The sequence below is a fragment of the Protopterus annectens genome, chromosome 5.part0 (assembly GCF_019279795.1).
Source record: "Protopterus annectens isolate FY-2018-M chromosome 5.part0, PAN1.0, whole genome shotgun sequence".
Classification (NCBI taxonomy): domain Eukaryota; kingdom Metazoa; phylum Chordata; order Ceratodontiformes; family Protopteridae; genus Protopterus; species Protopterus annectens.
In genome coordinates this window covers 1,486,210,259-1,486,235,540 of record NC_056735.1, presented here as the reverse complement: position 1 = coordinate 1,486,235,540, position 25,282 = coordinate 1,486,210,259, and the positions used below count along the sequence as shown (strand labels likewise).

The following is a 25,282-nucleotide window of genomic DNA, read 5'->3' as shown; positions in this document are numbered from 1 at the left end:
CTTTTTCAAAGTGTTAGAAATCATACTCTTGGGTGAAACATGTCTTACACAAACTGGGATTCCAAGAGAACATTTAAAACTCTTTATTGACTCCTTTACACAGAATTGCATTCCTGGGATGTCAGCTAGACACTTCAGTTCAAACAGGTCAAAGAGCTTTTCTTCTACAGGAAAAAATACACCTATAACTAGGTCTATTTCTACGGTTTTACATGCAAACTTTGGTCATACTGCAAGGATTTTGGGTCTCATGACTTCTCCAATTCTCATGATAACCATGGCAAGATGTCACATGAGAAAGATATAGAGGTATCTGAAGTTTCTTTGGTCCCAGCACCAACATCCTTTATCTTTCCAAATTCCAGTGCTGGGGTTTGTCAGAAGAGAAATCATATGGTAGAAACAACCAATGTCCTTAAATCCTGTCTCCCCTTCTCCCTCCCTGTTTTCAGACAGTCAGTCACCACACACCTCATACTTTGCTTGGGGAGTAGATTCAAGAGGGATAAAAGTGCAAGGTGCGGGACACCAAGGACAGACATAAGCAAGAAGATATCAGAGATGCTTGCCTTGATCAAGGCATCAGCTTTCTGAATCATCTTTGGTCCCCAGGGCCTCTTCAAGTTGTTAAAAACAATACCACAATCATGTGGTACATCAAGAAGCAGAAAGGAACTGCATTGTACCTCATTTGCAGTACTAGCCATTCTAACTTCGGATATAACTTCAAAGCAGGATCTTACTCTACAAGTGCCCTACATTCCATCAGAGCAAACTTGTGTGGCAGACAAACTGAGCAGGAACAGGGCAGACCCTCATGAATGGAGACTTGATCAAGGGGTATTCCAAGATTTGATCCATCTGTGTGGAATTCCTCAAGTAGACCTCTTTGCCTCCTATCTGAACAATCAACTGGCAAGATTCTGTCCCCGGATTCCATGTAAGAAGGCCTGGAATAGAGATGCCTCCTTGGATAGGAATGTTCCTGTGTGCTGTTCCACCAATATTCAGGTTACTGCTGAAGAATCAGAAGGAATCCCCCAAGATCATTATGGTGACTCCCTTCTGGCCCAGGCAGCCATGGTTTCTCTTCTTTTAGAAATGGCCAGGGGCAATTACCCCAAGCATCCTCACAAACTCACACAAGACCAGGGGTGTTTCATACACCCCAACAACTATCAACTTCAATTGCATGTTTCAATGATAGGGTCTTAATTCCTTTAAGGGATGTGCAGCAGGTAACAATGGAGGCAATGAAGTCTACTACTAGAAAATCATACATTAGAAAATGGAAAATGTTTTCTAGTTGGTGCCAGCAACATAACCAGCACCCACTTAGGACTATTTGTTCTCCGGTTTTACAATGTTTGTATGAGTTACTATCCTATGGCCTTTCTTATTCCTCTAGCAAGGTTCATTACCTGACATTTTAGCATGTCTGTCCATGGATCCTCCTGTTTCAGTGCAGTCTCATGTCAAAATGTTTTTGAAAGGGGATTTGCACAAGAAGCCTCTAAGTATACTGGTGTTTTTTCATGGGATCTTAATTTTGTGTTAGAGAAGCTAACACTTGCTCCATTTGAACCAGCTAAACTGGTTGACTTGAGTTTCTTAACACAAAAAACAGTTTTACAGACTTTTCTGACCTCTACAAGAAGAGTATCTGCGTTGCAAGCTCTTATGGTGAGTCAACCCTATCTCATTTGCCATAGGGACATGGTTTCTTTGAGAACTAATTGTTCTTTTATGCTTAAAGTGGTGTCCGAGTTTACTTTAAACCAAACTGTACATCTCCACATTTTCTTTCCTGAACCCAAAAATGAGGGAGAAAGGATACTCCATACCTTGGATGTCTTTGACAATTCAGGTAATATCTTAACAGAACTAAATCTTTCAGGTCTTCAGATCAATTGTTCATTTATTGTGAAGGTAAGAAGAAGGGACAACCTGTGTCAAAACAGGCTATTTCCAAATAGTTGTCTAAGGCTATTATTACCTTTTGTTATACTCACCATAACAAAACTATTCCAGACAGGGTCAAGGCACACTCTACCAGGGCTTTGGCTTCATCTATGTTTTCTTGGAAAGGGTTGGATTCTAGAAGTGTTGTAAAAGCTGCTTCTTGGTCCCCTGTGCATACTTTTACAAAGCACTGTAAGTTTGATTCCTTCTCTAGGTCCAAGTCAGTCTTTGTTAGGACCATTCTACAGGGGCTGCTGGACTCTTCTTCTCCCACCTCCCAAATGTAGTAAGCTAGGGTAATCTTCCCGTATAGCTAAGGCTACTGTAGCAGTGATCAATATTATAATGCAGTTGTGTAAGTAAACCTATCATGGCAGTAGATGTTTGAATGATCACTGCTGCAGTAACTGCTCAATCCCTCCTTCCCACTTGTTTTAACGTGTTTTTTATGGCAGGGTGTAGACATTTTTTTTCCTATCATTGTCTTTTCAGGGCTCAGCTCTCCTGTCTCTGTTGGCATAAAACATCTGAAGGGCTTGGCAGCCAAACTTGTCTTTCAATCAGCTCAGCTCAAACTGCCTGAATGTTTGGGTGCATGGAAGATGCCCTGAAGCTTTGGAAGCTGCCTGGGTGTTATACCCATTGCACGATATAACCCACAGAGCTAAGGCAGCAGTCATCATTTGAACATGTACTGTTATGGTAAATGTATTACAAGACTGTGCTATCTGATGTATCATGGAGGTCAAGCGAGAGGATTTAGTAATCTTAGTGGATCAGCTTAAACACCGAAGTGATTAGAAACAGTGTAGTTTTGTCTGTTACAGGGTGTAATGATGTGAGGTAGTGCTAGCTATGTCAAAGAGAGGAGGGCAGTGCATGTGTAACATATGCCAACATAACTAACTGGAGTTTTGTAAAAAATTTATGTCATTTGTATATCAAACTGATTTGTACAGATGCTTTTGTTAAAAGTGTATTTGTAAAGCTGCTTGTGTTAAAAATGTATCAACGGTGGGTCCTGACGGACAGAAAAGAAATATACATTTATATTAGACTTTACTGTTTTAACTGAGGAAATGTATATATGTTAACAGAGGATGCTGGAATGGAAGGGGTTAAGCTCAGCTCAGCTTATCTTAAGAAAAATAGCCAGAAATTAATGACCTGGTTTAGGTCATAAAGATTTTATCTCACAGGCCTGAATGCAGCCAGAGATGCAATGTCTGGGAAGGGCTTGGGCTCTTATTGTCCTTAGTGGTGCACTAATTGCTACCCAGGGTGCCAGAGAATGGCTGATTAGTTTCTACAGAAAGGATGAAAAGGTTGGAATTGTTTTACAGTCTCCAGATGCCTTAGCCCTAGGCGTGTATCATGACACGTCTGTGCTAGATCCTGGTCCAGCTTCTAGTCAGGGGGGTAGCGTGGGGACCACAGATTCAGGTGGCCAAATGTGATGTCACTCTATAGCCGTCACTGAAATTGTATTTAGATATTATTGAGAGATGTGATAGTGTCACTCAGCACTCTATTATTGGAACTGACAACAAAAACACTTATCCGCTTTATCTTGCCTTGCTGTAGTAAGTAAGTAAACAGGGAACAGTAATTCTTCAGTCAGTTAGAAAAATAGTGAGACTAGTTGTTGTTGTTGTGTCTTTTGGCTTTTCCCAGTTAGGGGTCGCCACAGCGGAACTCCGGTCCACTAATGATTGGCAGTAGATTTTTACGTGCCGAGTTGCTGGCCCTGACGCACAACCTTCAATGAAGGTGCACCCAGTCATGCATGTCTCCACAGAGAAGATGCTCTAGCTGAGAATCGAACAGAACAACGTCTTACTGTGAGGCGACAATGCTACCGCAGCACCACCACCACGTGAGACTAGTTAAATATTGTTTTTCTGTATCTGTCTGAGTCTTTCCATCTATGTTGTTTTTATATTCCTTGTGAATTGAAACTATGATGCTTATTGTAAGTAGATATTCAGTATTTTTGTGTTTTCCATTTCATTATTTATTATTGAAAATATCTGTACCTTTCATTGCGGCTGAGCTTTTAGAAAATAGTTTAACCTTTGAGATTAATTGCATTTATTTGTTGACACTGTGGGTTTCGTGCTGCTTAAAGTCTTCTTGTTGGGTTAATACTACCATTTGTTCAAGTATTAATTTTACTAAGAGTAATTTGTGTATCCTGTTAAGATCCTTAAAGTAGCTGCTGGAGGCAGTGAATCTACCCTATAGTCTGGGCAGAGGAGGGCATAATTGCTAAATCTGTACCAGCCTTGTGTGTGTGTGTGTGTGTGTGTGTGTGTGTGTGTGTGTGTGTGAACATCAAATCTTAAAGTGTGTGTGTCAGCTACTTGAAACAGGAACCCAGAGCACTGGTTTCTGCAGAGAGAAAGGTGGAATCTTATTTGGGCCTGGAGAGGAAGTCTGGCCCCAGTCTGGAGTGTGCTATATCTGTGCTCTTAAAGGTAATTGTGCTTGGTACAGAGAGCTGCATCTCAAAATACTGTGTGTATCCATTTTTGTTCTAAGTGAATGTCCCCCACCAGTGTCAGTGGTGAGGACTGAGGCTCTTTGATTACTGGCCCAGAAGAGGGATGTCACACAGGGAAGTGAATCTATCTGAGCAGTAATAAGTTAATAAAGTGACATAGTTTGTTAAATTTTACTGTAGTAGTTTAGTGTTTTGTCTTGAATTTAACTCATTCCATCCAAGTGACACCTCCAGGTGCATTTGCAGTTACCTCCCACTGATGCCTCTAGGCATCAAATATTGCTTGTTCATATTTGCATTAGTAATTCCCAAACCATGCTGTGTACAAGATTTTAAAATATTTCATCTTAAAGCTTACACAATTGCTAACTCAACTGCATTAATATTTTACCTCTGTCTAGTGCAGGTAAAGAGATATTAACTATTGTTTTTATGATATTAATTTATGTAGATATAGTTTTCACATTTTTCTAAATATCTCAACAACCAAGTAACACATACAGAACTCCTTAGCCTCATATGAAAGCTCTCAGCTAGTTGAATAAAATGCTAATGACAGTATGTGTGCAACTTGAGTGGTTGCTGAGATATTGTAAGTTGTTTACAAAGTATTACAAACATAATATTTATTTATTTTTATTTTATTTTACATTTGTTTACCAGGCTGGTCCAGCTGGATACATGTCCATTTTCAGGAGAGGCCCGGGGAGAAAAGCTCCAAATACAAACATTAATGTCAGAATTTACAGATTTAGTTCAGTGAAAAAAAAGAATAGTATAAGCATAAGCATGTTCTTACAGAAACAACAATTAGAAATTAGTTACAGACTAAGGGTATACAAATCGTGCATGACAGTAGAAAAGTTTTAGTATATGATTTGTATGCAGGAGAATTGAAAGTACTAGTAGCAAATTGAAAGCTAGTCAGGGTTAGTGCAGGGGCAGAGCCAGTGTGTTATGAGGTGAGTTCTGAGTTGGGATTTGAAACAGGGAAGAGAGGAGATAGCAGTGAGATTGTCAGGAAGAGAGTTCCAGGCTTTACCTATTGTGTTTGAGAACAAGGATTTGCCTGTCAAGTTATTGGATTTACAAGTTGATATAAGAAGATTGTTAGAAGAACGTAGGCTTTTGAGGTTGCAGTAAGGAGTAATAAGGGAGGTGAGTATAGGGGTGTTAGTAGGTTTGTACAGGATTTTATGGGCTAAGGAGAGCTGGTGATATAAGATCAGATTTTGCAGCTCAAGCCATCCTAATTGCTTTAAGTTTATGCAGTGGTGGATTCTAAAAGTAGAGCTAGAGGCAAATCTGGCAATACTGTTATAGGCAACAGCCAGTTTGTTGAGGTTAGTTTTGGACAGGTATGTGTAAATAGGGGAGGCATAAAGGAGGGAATAAATCAGATGGGAATGGGCAATGGAAGTTCTGGTAAGTGGAGTGAGGAATGGTTTAATTCTATACAGGGAGCCTAGTTTTCTGTTAACTAATTTTATAGTGTTAGTGTGATAGTCAAAGCATAGGTTGTTGTCTATCTCTACTCCGAGGAACCTGGTAGTGGCGTCAGGTGATATGTTAGTGCCATTACTAGACACGACAGAGAAGTTGAGAGGAGAGGATTTTTGTCTGGGGAAGAATAGTAACAGTTTGGTTTTCTTGGGGTTTAAAATTAAGCATTGTTTTAGGAACCATGTTTCAACGGTTTGGAAAGTCTGTTGGGTGATAGAGTGCAGTTCAGAGGGGATGAAGCAGAAGAAGTTAAAGTAGAATCATCAGCATATTGTATTCAGGTTGCAGAGGGAATACTGGTATGAAGATCATTAATAAAAATAGAAAACAGAAGGGGGCCAAGTATTGAACCTTGGGGGACTCTGAGGGTAATGGGCAGGTGGTTGGATAAGTTATTGTGCCAGAGCAGTGCCTGTTGTCTGTTATGAATATAGGAGTGGAACCACATTATAGCTCTTGAGTCTAGTGAGAATGTTTTAAGTAAATTTAACAGTATGTGGTGATTGACCATATTGAAGGCTTTAGCTAGGTAAATAAAGAGAGCAGAGGTAAGGATATTATTATTTCGATTTTTGTTGATACAATCAATGAAGGAAAGGAGGGCTGAAGTGTTGCTGTGGAAAGGTCTGAAGCCACGTTGACAGTCAGCAAGTAGGTTGTAATTTAACAGGTGATTAAGAAGTTGTTTTTGGATGCATTTTTCCATGATTTTAGCCAGGAGAGAAAGTAGGGCAATAGGTCGGTAGTTTGAGAGTTCTGTTGAGTTAATACCTTTGTGCAGGGGAATGATATGTGAAATTTTCCAGATAGAAGGAATGTAGCCTTCGACAATGGTTCTGTTAATCAGAATGAAAATGGGGTAGGCTAATGGTTTGGCTGCAGTCTTTATATACTGAACAGGTAGAAGGTCAGCAGATGGAGAGGAGACTTTACATTTGTGGAGAAGAGAATAGATAAGTGATGTAGGTACTGGTTGCAGTTGAAATGTGGGAATAGAAGTTTTAGCGGAGGTGAACTGAGAGGAGATATCGGGGGATAGTTGATTAGCTAGACTGGACAGTTTCAGTAAAGAATGTATTGAAGGCATCAGCGGTTTGTTTAGGGTTTTTTTGGGAAGTGCCTATGGAGAAAGGGGTGTCGGAGTGGCCAGGTTTTAAGAGATTATTTATTCCTGCCCAGAACTTTTGTGGATTTTGTTGGTTAGCTTGTTGTAAATGGCAGTAGTAGTTTCTTTTATCTAGAAGTACAGCTTTTTTTAGTGGAGTTTCTTATTTGTCTAAAGTTAAGTTGGTCTGTGGGATCTTTAATGCTGTGGTATTTGGTCCAGAGTTTATTTCTCAGAATAATGTTATGCCGTGTATCTTTTGAGAGCCAAGGGGCAGGTTTTGAGCTAATTCTAATAGATCTTAAGGGAGCATGAGAGTCTAGAATAGAAAGGAACTTGGAGTTGAAGTAAGCTACAGCATCATCCAGAGGCAGTAGTTTTAAGAGGAGACCAGTTGCAAGCATTGAGTTCTGCTAGGAAGCTTTCAGGGTTAAAGTTTTTATTTGTTCTGACCATTTTGTATTTAGTTAGGTTAGGGGTAGCAGTTTTATGTCTGATTAGGTAAGTTACTGTGTTTAGTATGACTTATAAAAGTCAGTTTAAGACCTAGAACCTAAAGAGTACTACTACTATAAAAATAGTTTGTGCTGAAGAGTTTGCCATTTATACTTCTTCCAGAACCCCTATGGTTCCAGAGACAGGAAATTTTGTTTGAAATGTGAGGACATAATTTGATTCCATCAAATGGCTTAGGCTCCTCCACCCATTGGAAGTTACAGTGCAAACTTCCTCAGCTCCATTGGAGTGAAGGAGTTAAAGAAGTTGGAGGTAGCCATATTCAAGTCTAGGGGGTACAATTACTTTAACAATGATTGATCTTAATCAGGGTTAAGATGGTCTAAAACCGAGTAAAAGTTGATTAAGGACTGTCTCAGTGATGTAGTATGCATGCACGGATTTAAGAGGTAGCGTAAGTAGTAAATCTAAATAATCTTAGACATCATGTCCTTGTCTTGGAGCTGGAATGTGTTCTTTTGTAGTCTGCAGTGTTTTTATTGTATTCTGCTTAGTATAATAAGCACATTAAGAAATATGAATTTGAATTACACTTATTTAAAAATTAGTCTAGGAGAAGGTGTTGGTCTGTGACACAGATAATGAAGGGCTAAGCAGAGTACTCCACCCACTACTGTGGAATTCTGACTCCTGTTTGGTCGGGAAGGGTATGCAAGTCCCTTCTAGGCTGGGTGGGGTGGCAGTGTTATGTTGGGGTCTCCAAGTAATATCATGCTGGGGACTCATTGCATTTAATTGAGGGTCCATATGCTGGCTTTTTTAATACATGCTCTGAATTATGTAAGTATGAAAAATTAATTCAGAAAGGCTGTATTTGGCACAGTGGCCTTATCCAGTCTGATATCTGACTGCCTACCTACACCAAAAATACATCCACGGATATTACTGTCATTAACATCCCCTTCAGTATCGTTCTTGTCTCCTTCTGTATGTCCTGCAGTGAGTTCATGCATCATTTGCTACCTTGCTTTAAGTTCAAGTTCGTACTACATGATTAAATATCCTTCATTTTATAAAGCTACCAATATCTGTATAGTTTGCAGAGCTGCCCTGATTAAAAGAAATGTGTAGCTGTACAAGCAAGGGCTAACAAGGGAAAGATATTCAAAACAAACTATATTCAGTCAATCTACCATTAAAAGGCCGTAATTGTGTAATTCTCTGACCATTGAGTAGTAGGAAGAATTAGGCTGGTATCATATGCTCTGCCTGTATAACACTTTCCATTTAAATAATGCCTTGAAATAATTTGGAGTTAGGAAGCTGATGTGTGTTGTTCTCTCTTCTTATTTAATACATAATTTCTGTGGAATGTCCTACCAGTATTTCTTGTGCAGACTGCATACATCATGCATATTGTTTTAAGGATATTTGAAACCTTGTGGTCGTTTACATCACAGCTACTCACCTAAGGTAGTCAGGCAGAGAGAAGACGTTTCTCAGCCAGTCACCCCTCCTTAGGTTTGAACCCTCACCTCATAAAGTTCAACTTAATTCCTGCCTAAAAACACAAATCTGGGTCTTTCACAACTGAGAATTTTGGCAGGAGCAGCATATGCACTCCTCTAAGATAAGCTCGTTTTTATTCTTTGTTACTATTTACTACTGCTAGCTTTTGTGTTCTGCCAAGACCGTACAGTTTAGACATATAATTGAGATGATGCTATGCTCAGAAAAGGAACTCTCTGACCCAGTGTGTGACTTATGAGTTGTTATCAATGCTGCTATTATTTTATGTGTCTGGCAAAAAGGGACAGCCTAATTGTTCTTATTTGTTTGTAAGTCAGTCCCCCTAATGAAGGGCTGTAGGTGGGGGTTGGGGAGTTATCTCTTGAGAACTACAGCAAGGTTATACAAGGTCACTTGTTATCCAAGTGTAATGTGTATGATTATGTGTGTCTGTACACTTGGCAGCTCTCTGATTTTCCTGTTTGTCCTTCACGGCATTGATTTTTGTTAAAATAACAGAGACATTTGATGCTGTGAGTTTGGAGTGCTCTCTGACGTGATGTTTTTCTCCCCCCATTTGGCTTGTATGTGTACAGTACTCCCTGCTGTTTTTTATTCGATATTCTTCTCGAGGGGGTGTCACTGAATCTGATGGCTCTCATGTTTCAAGGCTTTTTGTTTTATAGGTTTTTAAAAATAGAAGATTGATTTCAGATCTGGGGTATGGAAAGGGAGAATAGATTGTTAAAAAGGCAGATTAGAAACTATTTATAAACACTCAGCATATTAAAATATAGCTTTGCAGTTCATTCCAGCAAGTTTGTTTAATGATCTGACCTAAGAAAAACTGTAGTTATTAAAAATGATGCCTGTATTTACTGTTACTTGAATGACTTAGGGGCTACATTCTGAGATGCAGAGCAAGGTAGTACCGTAGCAGTCGAACTGTTTTATGCAGTTGTCATCTCCTTTCTCTCCTGCTTATTAGTTTTTCACAACAAAGCAAATGTCTTGCCAGGGACTAACCTGAAGAAAACCCAAGTCAGACCTCTCACTCCTTAGCTGCTGCCATGCTTTGTACTATAAACAGCCTTCAAGAGAAGGTCAGTGCTGGAAGGTATTACCTTTGAGACCTTTCTGCTTCTGTGGCAAGTGCTTAGTGGCCAGGATCCTCTGTATGCTAGGGTCCACCATGTAAATTCATGACTGCTTCCCACATTGTTTTGCTGCTGTCCATATGTAGCAAGTAGCTGGTCTTTGATAAGCAGTACACACACACACACACACACACACACACACACACACACACACACACACACACACACACACTTCAGCATGTGCACATCTGCCAGCCCTGTTGTTTACTATTGCTTGCATTCAGCTGTTGCTTGAGAATGAGTTTCAGTGCATATATCTGTAGTTAATCCTGTATGAAGTTTCTTACACTGTTTTGTTTTTGGACCCACTACACTTGTTTACTGGGTTGTTTTGAGACTTCAGGGATACCACAGAGATTACTTGTTTTTTGCTTGAGAATGAGTTAATACAACTCACTCATACAAGAAGGTATGAACATTTATTGCAGGCTACAGAACCTTCATCCATGGTCAATACCTGAATACCTGATGTTCATCGTGTTTCACTGTTGCAGTCATGACTGTAGGGTTCTCCCCTGCCGGCAGGCAGTCCTCGGTCGGCCAGAATCCCAAAGTCTAGGTCCGGCGTCGGCTGCTCAGCCATGGTCCCTGACGTCTGAGCGCCAGGAGTACAAAGCTGGCAGCCGACGCCATGTTCTCCAGTCTTTCTTGCCATGCGGTGATAGCAGTTCGCAAGTGCCAGACGGCTGACTCCTGACAATTTTTTATAAACGTACTTCAGTCCGAAGACTTTCTTCTCCTACTCAAAGCTAAGTACCCCATTGGGGAAACTTTTTTCTTGCTCCAGTCCGATGTCAGAAAAAGTTAATAATTGTATTTCATGTGGGAAGCAAATACCTCATAAGGATTTTCATTCTTACTGTATTCCTTGCTTAGGCCCTGACCACGACGTAGCCAGTTGTCGGTTTTGTGCTAGATTCAATCAACGTACAATTAAACGAGGGTACGATTTTGCATTTCATTACTTCGGTAGGCGTTTTAATTACAAAATGTCGTCGGATACGGTTCCGGCTACCGGAGTTCACAAACGACACAAGGATAAAGACAGGCCTCCGAGGTCCAAATCAGACGATATAGTTCAAGCAGAGCCACCTTCAGGTTCGGCCGTCATCAGCGAGGTGCTTTTGCAGCCCCTGTCGTCGGCCATTTCGGAACCGATGGCCGAAACGGATTCCCACGAGGAGCCAACTAGGCCTTTGAATATTTCTGTTGCAGGACCTTCGGGCAATGCTCCTTCGGATGGGTCCGGAACCGCTGTGCAGGTACCGGCTTCCGAAGGGGTTTTCAGGCCTACTCAGCTTCTAATAAAGGCTAAGCCAAAGACAAAGGCAAAGACTCCTTCCAAATCAAAGACTGCAGCCTAGGCCTCTTCTGATCTGGCACCCAAGTCTCAGAAACAGTTACTCAAGATGGCTGAAGACTTACTTACTATGATTAGGGGTTCACATCCCCCTCCAGATAAAAGACCAAGGCAGGAAGTGTATTATGACTCCTCTGATCAGAATGAGTTTCAGTGCATATATCTCTAGTTAATCCTGTATGAAGTTTCTTACACTGTTTTGTTTTTGGACCCACTACACTTGTTTACTGGGTTGTTTTGAGACTTCAGGGATACCACAGAGATTACTTGTTTTTTGCTTGAGAATGAGTTAATACAACTCACTCATACAAGAAGGTATGAACATTTATTGCAGGCTACAGAACCTTCATCCATGGTCAATACCTGAATACCTGATGTTCATCGTGTTTCACTGTTGCAGTCATGACTGTAGGGTTTTCCCCTGCCGGCAGGCAGTCCTCGGTCGGCCAGAATCCCAAAGTCTAGGTCCGGCGTCGGCTGCTCAGCCATGGTCCCTGACGTCAGAGCGCCAGGAGTACAAAGCTGGCAGCTGACGCCATGTTCTCCAGTCTTTCTTGCCATGCGGTGATAGCAGTTCGCAAGTGCCAGACGACTGACTCCTGACAATTTTTTATAAACGTACTTCAGTCCGAAGACTTTCTTCTCCTACTCAAAGCTAAGTACCCCATTGGGGAAACTTTTTTCTTGCTCCAGTCCGATGTCAGAAAAAGTTAATAATTGTATTTCATGTGGGAAGCAAATACCTCATAAGGATTTTCATTCTTACTGTATTCCTTGCTTAGGCCCTGACCACGACGTAGCCAGTTGTCGGTTTTGTGCTAGATTCAATCAACGTACAATTAAACGAGGGTACGATTTTGCATTTCATTACTTCGGTAGGCGTTTTAATTACAAAATGTCGTCGGATACGGTTCCGGCTACCAGAGTTCACAAACGACACAAGGATAAAGACAGGCCTCCGCGGTCCAAATCAGACGATATAGTTCAAGCAGAGCCACCTTCAGGTTCGGCCGTCGTCAGCGAGGTGCTTTTGCAGCCCCTGTCGTCGGCCATTTCGGAACCGATGGCCAAAACGGATTCCCACGAGGAGCCAACTAGGCCTTTGAATATTTCTGTTGCAGGACCTTCGGACAATGCTCCTTCGGATGGGTCCGGAACCGCTGTGCAGGTACCGGCTTCCGAAGGGGTTTTCAGGCCTACTCAACTTCTAATAAAGGCTAAGCCAAAGACAAAGGCAAAGACTCCTTCCAAATCAAAGACTGCAGCCTAGGCCTCTTCTGATCTGGCACCCAAGTCTCAGAAACAGTTACTCAAGATGGCTGAAGACTTACTTACTATGATTAGGGGTTCACATCCCCCTCCAGATAAAAGACCAAGGCAGGAAGTGTATTATGACTCCTCTGATCAGGCTTCTGTTTCTTCAGTTTCTTCTTCTGACCAGGAATATTCTTTCCCTCCTTATGAGGATTCTGATGCTGAAGAATCCATTCCTTCAGCTTCTCCCCCTGAGGATTTCTCTTTTGGGGAAACTTTGCATGAAATGAGGGAACATTTTCACTGGGAAGGACAGGAGTACTCGGAATCTAAGAAAAGACTTAGGGATTTTCTTCTTTTTCCACAACATAGACCCCTAGCTATTCCTCCTATTTTGGATATTGTGGATAATGCTTTTTCGGAGGCTAACTTAACTCCTGACTCTTTTCCTCCAGCTCCTGTTAAGCCAGACAGATATTATAGGGTTCCTGATTCCCACCAGTTTTTATACAAGAATCCTACTGCTGATCCTGAAACCATTTCTCAGGGTCCTAAGGGGGTTAAGGCCGCTTCTGCTAAAAACCCCATTCCCACTGAGAAGGATTCCAGATCTTTAGAAAGATGGGGCAAAAAAGTGTACACTTCTGCTACTTTATCTATTAGGGCTTTAAACTGTCAGTTTCATATGCTGAAATACCAGCAATTTCTTCTGTCTGTTTTAAAACAAAAGTTAACTTCCATTTCCGCCTGTGCAGATGATAAAGAATTACATGACTTAATGCATGCCACTGAACAAGTTGGGAAGCATGGTTTACACTGTGGATTTGATGCCTTGGAGGCTTCTTGTAGGGCTGCTGCCTCTGGCACAGTCATTAGAAGGCATGCGTGGTTAAAGGAACAAAACTTGCCAGATCAAGTAAAAGCTAAATTATTGGATGCTCCTGTTCAGCATAATGTTTTGTTTGGATCTAAAGCTGAAGAGGTGATAAAGAAGATGGAGGACAAGGCAAAATCCATGCAAACGGTTAAAGATTTCTTACAAGTACAGCCACCCAGATTTAGTAGGAATTGGCCTACTAAAAATTGGTCCTTTCCCAATTCTGACAGGCCTCAGAGGGGTAGGTACAGACGCTCCCGAGGAAGGCCTCAAACGCAAGCCTCTTATAGACCAAGACAGTGGACTGCTTCCACCCCTAGGGGAGGAGAGGACAGGTCGCAAGCTCATAGAAAACAGACTCAATGACTCCCTCTGTTGGGCTGCAGGAACTTCTTGCTTGGACGCCCCTCTCGGAGGAAAACTTTCTCTTTTTCACCTAAATTGGACTCATATAACCCAAGACAAGTGGGTTTTGGATGTGGTTTCAAGAGGTTACAAATTCCATTTTCATACCCTACCAAGACCAAGCGGATGGCCGGATCTTCCAAAACATCAATGGTTAGAGGCCTTAAACCAGGTGGAAGCTCTCTTGGCTATGAAAGCCATAGAACTAGTTCCACTTTCAGAGATGGGACAAGGTTTTTACTCAAGGCTCTTTCTAGTCCCCAGAAAGCAAAATTCATGGAGACCCATTCTGGATCTGTCAGTCCTGAACACTTTTCTCGAGATACCAAAATTCAAGATGCTTACTCTACAGCAGCTACTTCCAATGCTGACCAAAAATGCATGGATGGTAACTTTCGATTTAAAGGAGGCATATTTACACATTCCCATCAGGCAGGAATGCAGAAAATACCTCAGGTTCAAGGCCGGATCGAGGCACTATCAATTCTCTACGCTGCCCTTTAGATTGCCTACTGTGCCCAGGGTCTTCACTAAATGCCTGGCTCCAGTAGTAGCTTATTGCAGACTCAAGGGAATTCAAATTTACCCTTATCTGGATGACTGTCTTATTCAGGCAGACAGCAAGGATGTCTTACTCCAGCATCTAGAATTTGTTCAGAATCTTGGGATTCACTGTAAACATAAAAAAGTCAAATTTGACACCCTCACAACAGATAACTTTTCTGGGTGCTCTTCTCAACACAACAACCCAGATGGCATTCCTGACATACGAAAAACAATTACAGCTGGCTTCAACCTTCAAAACCTTGGCAACTCAGCTATCTGCAAGGAAATTCCTGCAGGCTTTGGGTTACATGGCCTCCTGCATCCTTCTCGTACCATATGCAAGACTACATATGAGGAAAATACAGTGATACCTAAAAAGTGTATGGTCTCAGCATTGCCACAGTTTAGACATACAGATTACCGTCCTGCCTTGCCTTCAAAAGGAATTCCTTTGGTGGTCCAAGGCATGTACTCTAAACAAAGGAAAACCCTTCAGTTTGCCTCCAGCCACTCAGATACTAACCACGGACGCCTCAGATTATGCATGGGGAGCCCATTTTCAGAGCAACTGTCTGCAGGGCCTTTGGACAAAGGATCAGAAGCTCCTGCATATCAATTTAAAGGAAATGTTAGCCGTTCAGAAGGCTCTATTGGCCTTCAGGAATCTTCTACATCCAGGACAACTACTGATACGAACAGACAACACCACAGTTATGTGGTACATAAACAAACAAGGGGGATCTCATTCCTATCCCCTTTGCAGACTAGCCATGAATCTATGGAACACAGCTCTAGCTTGCAAACTGGACCTTCAAGCTCAGTTACTACCAGGGAAGCAAAATTTCCTGGCAGACAGTCTGAGCAGAAACCTGTCGGACCCACACGAATGGATGCTGAACACCGAAATATTCAAGATGATTACAGCAGTCTGGGGATGTCCTCACATAGACCTCTTTGCATCCCACCTCAATCATCAACTACAGATTTTTTGCACCAGGACATTCCACGAACTGGCTTGGAAAGTGGATGCACTGTCATTCAGTTGTAGAAACCTCTCGGGGTATGCCTTCCCACCTCTACCTCTTCTTCCATGGGTGTTATTAAAGATCAAACAGGACAAACCCAAGATGATAATCTTGCTGGCCCCAAATTGGTTGTGACAGTTTTGGTACCCAACACTGAAAAACCTTTGTCTGGAGCCCCCCTGGGTTTTACCACATACTCCGAACCTTCTGTCCCAACACCAGGGTCAGGTTCTGCACTCCCATGTCAAAACTCTCATCCTGGCGGCATGGTTAATCCAGGGTCTATGATTCATTCTCTCCTACCCAAGCAGGTTATGGATGTCATTTTAGAAGCCAGACATCCTAGCACTAGAAAATCTTATGCAGAAAAATGGAAAAGATTTTGCTCTTGGATGCAGGCTCGGGATTCATATCCTCTTATTCCTAACATTCCTCTGATTTTACTTTACCTGACAGACCTCTTACATAAGGGTCTCTCTTTCTCTTCCATAAAAATACATGCCTCTGCTATTTCTGTTCATTATAATACAGACCCTCCAATCTTTTCCCACCAGCTCATGAGACAGTTTCTCAGAGGAGCTAAGAACTTAAGGCCCCCTAGATCTCCACCCATTCCTGCTTGGGATCTCAACTATGTTTTGGAAAAGCTCACCTAACCTCTTTTTGAGCCTGCTGCCACATCTGACATCAAGTTTTTATCTTGGAAAACAGCCATCCTGTTAGCTCTGACCTCTGCCAGGAGAGTCTCAGAATTGCAAGCTCTTATGGCTGTGGAACCTTATATTATTTTTCATCAAGACAGGGTGTCTTTAAGGACTAATCCTACCTTCATGCCTAAGGTGGTTTCCAAAGTGGCTTTAAATCAAACTATTCACTTGCCAACTTTTTTCCCCAGTCCTCAAAATAAAGGGGAAAGGATCTTGCATTCCTTGGATGTACAGAGACAACTACGTTTTTACCTGGACAGAACCAAGGACATCAGGAAATCACAGCAATTGTTTGTTTCTTATGCTTCAAGTTCCCAAGGTAAAGCCATTTCAAAACAGACCATTTCTAAATGGATTGCTCATGGAATCAGATTTTGCTATTCACACCATGGAAAGCAAATCCCAGGAAGTATAAGGACTCACTCTACCAGAGCTGCTGCCACTTCAGCTGCCTTCCTCAGGGGAGTTCCTACCAAAGACATTTTGGAAGCTGCAACTTGGAGTTCAGTGCATACTTTTTCCAAGCACTACAATCTACCTCTCTACTCTAAGTCTAGGGCAGGCTTTGCTTCTGCAGTCTTGCAGGGCCTTTTAGCCGGCCCCTCTACTTTATGACCACCTCCCTTTTATTCTGCTTTAGGATTCAACCCTACAGTCATGACTGCAACAGTGAAACACGATGAACATAGTACAGTTGTGTACACTTACCATAAATGTAGATGTTCGAGTGTCTTCACTGTTGCAGTCTGGGTTACCCTCCCTCCTGTCCCCTCTTATTTTTTCCTTTGTGTGGTTCCCTTCTTCACCCTTCTTCTGAGGTGCATTTGCAAAGGGTATGGGATCTTACTCATTTTGGAACACCTGACATCTGGGGCAAGAAAAACTGGAGAACATGGCGTCGGCTGCCAGCTTTGTACTCCTGGCGCTCTGACGTCAGGGAGCATGGCTGAGCAGCCGACGCCGGACCCAGACTTTGGGATTCTGGCCGACCGAGGACTGCCTGCCGGCAGGGGAGAACCCTACAGTCATGACTGCAACAGTGAAGACACTCGAACATCTACATTTATGGTAAGTGTACACAACTGTACTGTCTTCCTCCTGAATCCCGTTTACATTTCAACATAAAGGTCTGATCTTTTCACAGTTCTGGAGGAGTCACATGCTGATGAACTTGGCCAGCTGAGTAGGAATTAAGAAATGTGTATAACGATGTACACATTAACAAACTGTAATCTGCTGTGTAAACATCCAATGCTTGTTTAGTATTTGTAGGAAGTGGCTTACAAGTGTTTATGTGTAGCATAAAAAGTATACTTTGAAAGAATAAATCAGAAATATGTATTAGCATTTCTTACATGCAAGGTGTAGCAGGAGTGTCTGGCAGTTATACCAAAGTATTAAATTCTAAAAGTTTTTAAGAAGCTTCTGCCTGTAGTCCAGGGTTTGATTCCCTCATCCTCCATTCGCCTACTGTATGATTCTGAGCAAGTTAATTGAACTAGGCTGCCAGTGGTTTCATGGACTGCATACCTAGTAAATATACTATAGTAATCATAGTTTGATGTGTAATATGAAAAGAGATTAAGTGAGTCCTGAAAGTGAACTTTAGAAGTATTAATAGACTTATATTTAACACTGATATACTGACATCACATGGCATAGCTGGCAGTAGGATGAAGTGTGTTTGGGTCATTTGACCACTGTGTGGAACTAGAGTCTTCTACCCCCTACCCAGTGCATTGCTTTCCCCTGGGGCATTCCAGGCCATCTCGAATGAGTCTACTGTCTTGTTTCCACAACTCCTACCTGTGATGACAGTCTGTTCTGCTAATGCACCACACTTTCTATAAAGCAATACTTTAATTTCCATAGATCAAGACTGTATTGTAGTCAGTGAATTCAGTGTTTCTTTTGAACTCCATTCATTCTCAGTTTGTTTCTTTGATTTTATGTGTTCATTCTATCTTCATTTCTTTTCCATTGAGTATAGTGTGACCTTCCCAAGTTTCTTTTTACAGTCCCTTGACTCCATCCTCCTTATCATCCTTGCTGCCTTCCTCTGAACCATTTATGCAAATGTTATTTCTTTATCTCTTTGGAGTTTCTAAAACTGCATGGACTATTCCAGCTGTAGCCTCACCTAGGTTCCACACAGAGGTTTGATTACCTCACTGTTTTTGTAGTCTGTTCCTTTGAGGAGACATCATGTCACTCTGCTACCCCCGGATAAATCACTTTGATTTTGTTTTTTTGTGATTCACTGGCATTCTTATTAGCACTCCAAGTCGTTTTCTTGGTCAGTCACTCCCAACCCTTAGCTTAACTAGTTTTCCCGAGTTATTATATTGAAAGTGTAATACCTTGTTGTTAATTCAGCTGTATGCAAAGTTCACCATTCTTTTAAAAACACTTTTATTAAATCACATTGTAAACAGTGACATAAGTGTACATACATTACAGTACAGAGTCGATTATCCAAACTAACTGGGGCCTAGGGTAGTTTGATTAATCAAATGTTCGGGTAATCAAACATATAATTGAACTGGATAAAAAACTTCTAAAAATGTTTTTTCTACACACAGGGAATACACTTTTCAACCATTCAGTGATTCCAGTGGACAACAAGGAATATTTTTTACAGCCAAAGAGGCTACAAGCTCAAAAAACACACACAAGCAAATACGTATAATGTTTACATATTCATACTTTATGATTTTTCCTACCTGAAAATTTTGAAAAGATGCATTCGGATAATCGATGCTCAGATAATCAACTCTACTGTAACAGAAAATTAAACAAACCATAGTAACATTTTGGCATCATTTTCATGCAGTAGACATATATGTTTTCTTTTTAATAATTGTCATTCACCACAGCATTACATAAATTGCTTGATTCCTGTCCTCCCATAATGGTCATGTTCAATGAGACAAAGAAAAGTTATTATAAGTCTTTCTATTTTCACGATCACATCATTGTACTTGTGACCACTAATTTATTGCATTCACTGATAAGACTTCCTCCCCACCCAGTCCCCCACCCGTATTAGGAGCGAAATTTGGAGAGTGTGAAAGTTTAATATGGTAATGGAGAGAAATAATGGAAGAAATTTAAAAAGTTATTAGTTTGGTGGAAAATGTTTTATTTATCACTTAAGAAGAAGGTATATATGTTAAGTACTTATATATAAATGCTTAACATATATACCTTCTTCTTAAGTGATATACGTTAGGCATTTTATATATTGGGAAAATTGAATACTTTTGAGCATACATGTTCCTGCTAGGAAGAAAGCATTGTTACAGGTATTTTCAGTTATATTAGGGGATCAAGACTGAAACCATTTAAAAGAAGCAGTAAGCATGAAAGACAGACCATGAAGAATACAAAAATAAAGTTAAGTTATGGTAGTTAAAATATAATAAAAGTGGAGGAAATAGAAAGGAATGGTATAATATGGTTACATAAAATATTATTTGGTGTGTTCATGAAAAGAATTAAAGGAGGAGGAAAAGAATGCTGTAAAAATAGAAGAAAAATCTTTGAGATGTTGTATAACACAGTATTTTCTGTGGAGAATTTTGCTGGATTAGTTGCAGTGCAATGTAATATGAATTATAAAGTGATAGAGGAAAGAAAATGTAATAAATATAATGATCGAAAACACAAAACAATGTTTTTGGAAGGTAAAAAGAAAGAAATGTTTTGGAGAAAGTATAAAAATGACTATAAATGTGAAGGATTTGGAAATAAAGTATGGATATAATATTGTATGGAAAGCACAAGAAAGGAAGGAAATGTGGTATTGATAACTGGGGCAACATATTGTCTGTAGCAATATGGGTGTTTTGGAAAAGACGATGTGATGGATAATTGTATAGTAAAAATACAGAAGATGAAGAGGTGTTAGCTGAAATAAAAATAACATGATTATAGAAAAAAAATGATGGAGAAGAGAGAGGGACTGGTGAAAAGGTAAAGGAAATAATTAGGAAATGTTAATGTGAAGGAAGTCTGACTGACGGTATGAAAAGTTTAAATATTATCAATGTGAAACTTAAAGTGCAAATAATGTAAAACTGTATATAGTGTTAAGATGTATAAATAAAGCAACCCCTACTCTTTTTTTTCAGTAGGTGCCATGGGGTCTTTTACATTCACCTGAGTTGCCACCAGCTCAGAGTGATGGGACCTCGATTTAACATCTCATCAGAAAGGCAGCACACTCAGGACTGCAGCAGAAACCGTATGCTGCACTGCAGTGTCGGTACTGGGAAAAATTAATCCAAGGGCCAAGGGTGGGGATAGAAACCACAACCTTCTGATCTTCCAGCACTAAAGGCAAGTTGTTGAGCCATTGTCTATTTGTTCATATTGTTCTTAAGTACATAAACCTATCTTTATCATGTACTTCAAACAATTACATAGTCTCCTCCCATTCTATTTATCTTTCCTCCATGGATTATTTGTTCTCAGTACCTTGGTTCCTTAGCTAACTTCCTCCAGTTGCTTGTTGTTGTTTCTTGTCTTCCCTGTATCCCTTTACTTGAGACCATATCAACAAGCTGTCCTTATTCCATCCCTTCACTGTCTTATTTTTCAGTATATTATCTACCACTCTATATAGGTAGTGTTCTACATGGTTGTTTTTGTTCTCTCCTAATACTTGCATCCAGAAAGACAGTCTCTGTCTGTCTCTCTCTCTCTCTGTCTGTGTGGAGATCCCTCCTTGCATCATCATCATCATCTTCATTATATCTTCCCTTTTCCATTTACACCTTTTTGCCTCTGTTATATATACTAGCCTTAACAGCGTAACATTAAAGTAACTCTTTAACCCCTGGCTCCTTTTCTCCATAGCTAGAATCATCTTATCCCATTTAATCCCAGGCCTCTTCCCCTCCTAGCTGAAGTTCAGTTCCTTATTAATCTCTTGCCATAACTTTTAATCCATATTTTTAGAAATTGTCCTGGCCAACATATCAAACCCAGAACTATATATACATACACACACACACACACACACACACACACACACACACACACACACACACACACACACACAAATATATGAAGTACAAGTAAGATATATTATATATAATATTATATATATATATATATATATATATATATATATATATATATATATATATATATATATATATATATATATATATATATATATACACATACACACAAAGAGAGAGGTATGAGGTGTGTCTCATTTTGCCTTTGTCAGTTGCTTTGATGACCTTTTAAAAAATCATTTAGGTTTAGTAAGCATGACCTACCCTTGGGAATACATTGCGTTAGGAACCTAGCTCTCCAGAGAGTCCTGTTTATTTGGTGGTGTATGTTTAGGTCACTATTGTGGGTGTTTGTAGAGACACAAGTTTTTCAAAGAAAGAGACACAGATCACCTTGGTGAAGCTTTTAGCCTTCTAACTGTAGTGAAAGTTATTCTAATCTGTCAGGATAGATGAAAGATTTAAGGCCTTTCATTTTCTTGGTAAGGTATCTCTAGAGCCTTTCTAGCTGAGCAATATGCTTTAATTTATATGTACCAGATGGGGCAGTGTATGAAATGATGGGCCTGTTAAAGGAAGAGTACCTTGGCAGTATAACTTCTTTGGCTCTTGAAGACATTCTCTTCGAGTATAATAATACTCTTTGCTTTTTCTTTGTACCCACAAAGCCATGTACATTCCATAATAATAATATAGGTATTGCAGCCATTTCAATGCAATTTCCACTTTAACTTTTTCATAACACGACTATTTCTGTGATACTTAACCCTCCAAAAAAAATTGCATGCCCATCTGTATCAGTGAATGGCAATTCTTTAATATATGTAAAAAAAAAAAAAAGCTACACCTAACCCTACACTAAACTATACATACACCAGTAACTATCCACTTACCTTAACCCAAACCCTAACCCTAAGGTCTGTCACTATCGCACAGTCACCTCACCCGTGCCCTAACCCTAACTCACCTACCCCGCCCTAACCCTCACGTCCACACAGTCGCACACTTACCTGACCCATGCCCTAACCCTAACTCACCTAACCCGCCCTATCCCTCACGTCCACACAATCGCACACTTACCTGACCCATGCCCTAACCCTAACTCACCTAACCCTCCCTAACCCTCACGTCCACACAATCGCACACTTACCTGAACCCAACCCGTAACTTTCCACCACAGCGCTGAAAATACAGAAGCAACAGAAATGGACAACAGAAATCTTTCCCTAGGAAAAAATTTGGTTTTCTGTTTCTTCGATATTTTCAGCGTTCGCTGAAAATGGTTCGATATTAGAACACTCAAAATTTTGAACATTCGGTGTTCTAATATAGACCCATTTTGGACACATACTGCACTCTGCAGTATCTTTCAAAATGTTATAAATGCTCACCCAGTCCCACAAACACACACATAACCCCAATAGCTGTATATATGTATTTTTTGGGAAATAAAATAAATACATAAATAAAGAAATAAACACTATTAGCTGCTGTCTAACCTAACTTCAGAATATCTCCCTAAATACTTCACCTGCCATGCTACTTCATCAATAAATCATCAGGGTCTTCTTATTAGTTTTCTCCTCAAGTGTTTGGCAGTGCCCTGTATAGACGCAGACACCCTGAGTTGACATTGTTCCCTTAAATTTCACCAATAGCTAGTTACACAACCAGGCAACTAGTTTGCAGTGATAAGCACTGCCCTCAGAGCTGCAAATCAGATACTCCTGACATTATTTTAAATTCTCACCACAACCATCTAATCAATAAAAAAGGACCTGTTGCCATGGACATGAACTTTCCCACTATCTCTGTTACCAGTTTTTGGATATGGGAATCCTGAAGAAATGCAGAAATTGCCCATGTTTGCTGACAACTAGGGTTGCCACTATCCGGAAATCAAACTGATTCTCTGGTAATCCAGAAAAACACTGTACAAACTCCGGTATTTTGTTTCAAAAAAGGAAACAGACTATCGGAGTTTGTAAATCGGCTGATTTACTATGCTTTTCTGTAAAAAAGCATAGTAAATCAGCCGAAAACAGGCAGCAGGAATGGAAAAAGAGGGCATTACCCACCAAGTGATGTCACCGTGATGTCACAATATGGGTGGAGTACGGGTGGGAGAGGGGGTGGGCGGGCAGGGTTACTGGTGATGCGAGGGGTGTGGCTTTACTCTGGTTTTAGCCAGAACGAAAGGTGACAACCCTATTGACAACCAGCTAATTCTCAAACAAATTGATAAGGTAGCTGAGAGATGTAATTACACAGTGTCACTGTAGGCAAAGCTCTCACATAAAAGCACTCTTAATGTCAGTCAGGTTGTTAGTAGTACACACACTGCACCCATCACACACAGTTCAAAGCAAACACAAAGACCCGCATATGCTGAGGCACTTAAAAGTAACCTTCTTAAACTCCAAAGGCCTCCTAGATGAAGCATGCATAACAAATACCCTCAGCAGCCCTGAATGCAATCTTTCTACTTCTAAGCCGATAAAGCAAGCACCACACAGTCCAACATTTTGGTCATTGGAGACTCCATTGTGAAACATACTGATGTCCCTCCCACCAGGCTCATTAAGTAAAAAAATCACAGTCAGTTGTTTATCATTGATCAGGATCCACCACATTACACATGCGGTCAGATCATTGGATCACAAGGACCAGTATGACTCAGTCATAGTCGATGTGATGTAAATAACCTGACATTTACCTCCCTTGATTATATGAAGAGAAATTGCAAGGAGCTCTCAGAATATGTGTCCCAGGTTGGTATGAACCTAACATTGAACAGCATTTTACCATCTTCAAGGATGATACCACAATATGAACAAAGTTTCTGGTGTCATTCTAAGGGAGTGCAGTATTTGTCAGCATGGAAAGAGATGGTCAACAGACCATGCTGCTTTACCAGGGATGGTTACACTTCTCCCCTCTAGGCTTCACATATTAGCTAAACACTATTCTTCCCATAGTGCAGAGAAAACTAAGACTATCTAAAGGTGTTCAGTATTAGGAGTCTAAGTAAGAAATTCCACTCCCTAAAAGCTCTCCTCACCTTAAAAAATGTTGATGTCTATGTGTGATGTCCCTCCTCTGAGCCAGTAATCAATTAATTTGGAACAAAACTAGATACAGTATTTCTAGATGCAGCTCTCTGCAGCAAGCACAAATTCCCTTAAGAGCACACATGGAACACACTCCCGTCCTGGGGCTGGGTTTCCTTCTCTCTCACCAGGCCCCGAATAAAGCTCCACACTGACCAAAGCTGTAGAGTTGTGTCCTCATCCGAGTGTTCCACACTAAGTCCTCCACCACCCTCTCTGTGAAACCAGTGGTCCGTGTCCCTGCTCAAAGTAGCTGACACATATATTCTTTGAGATTTGATTTTCACACACACACACACACACACACCCACACACACACACACACACACAGCCACCTGGGAAAGGCTGACGCTGATTTACCAGCTATGCCCCTCTGCCAAGTCTATAAGGTAGATACTGCCACCAGAACACTCCAAAGCCACCTATGCTAAGGCTGTTACAAGGGTACCCAATTATACTGAGTAAAATTAATACTAATACAAATCGTAGTGTTTGACTAATGCAGTAAGGCTTTCAGGAGTGACCACAGTGTCACTAAACAAATATAAGTACTCTTGAATGTTAAAATATTCTCTAAAAGACCAGCCACAATGAAAATCTTAAATATATTTAATAATAAATAATAAAAGAACATGAAAATACTAAATATCTATTTACAGTAAACACCAGAGTTTCACTCACAGGAAATATTAAAAACAACACTGATGGAAAGGTTCACACAGATACAGAAAAACAATACTTGACTAATCTCACTATATTTTTCTGACTGATCTAAA

General features: G+C 40.6%; 1 protein-coding gene across 1 annotated transcript in view; it reads left to right on the top strand.

The window, feature by feature from the left end:
* Positions 1 to 25,282, top strand: part of GAB2 (GRB2 associated binding protein 2) — a 1,426,812-nt gene that overhangs the window by 1,041,026 nt on the left and 360,504 nt on the right. The window lies entirely within an intron of this gene.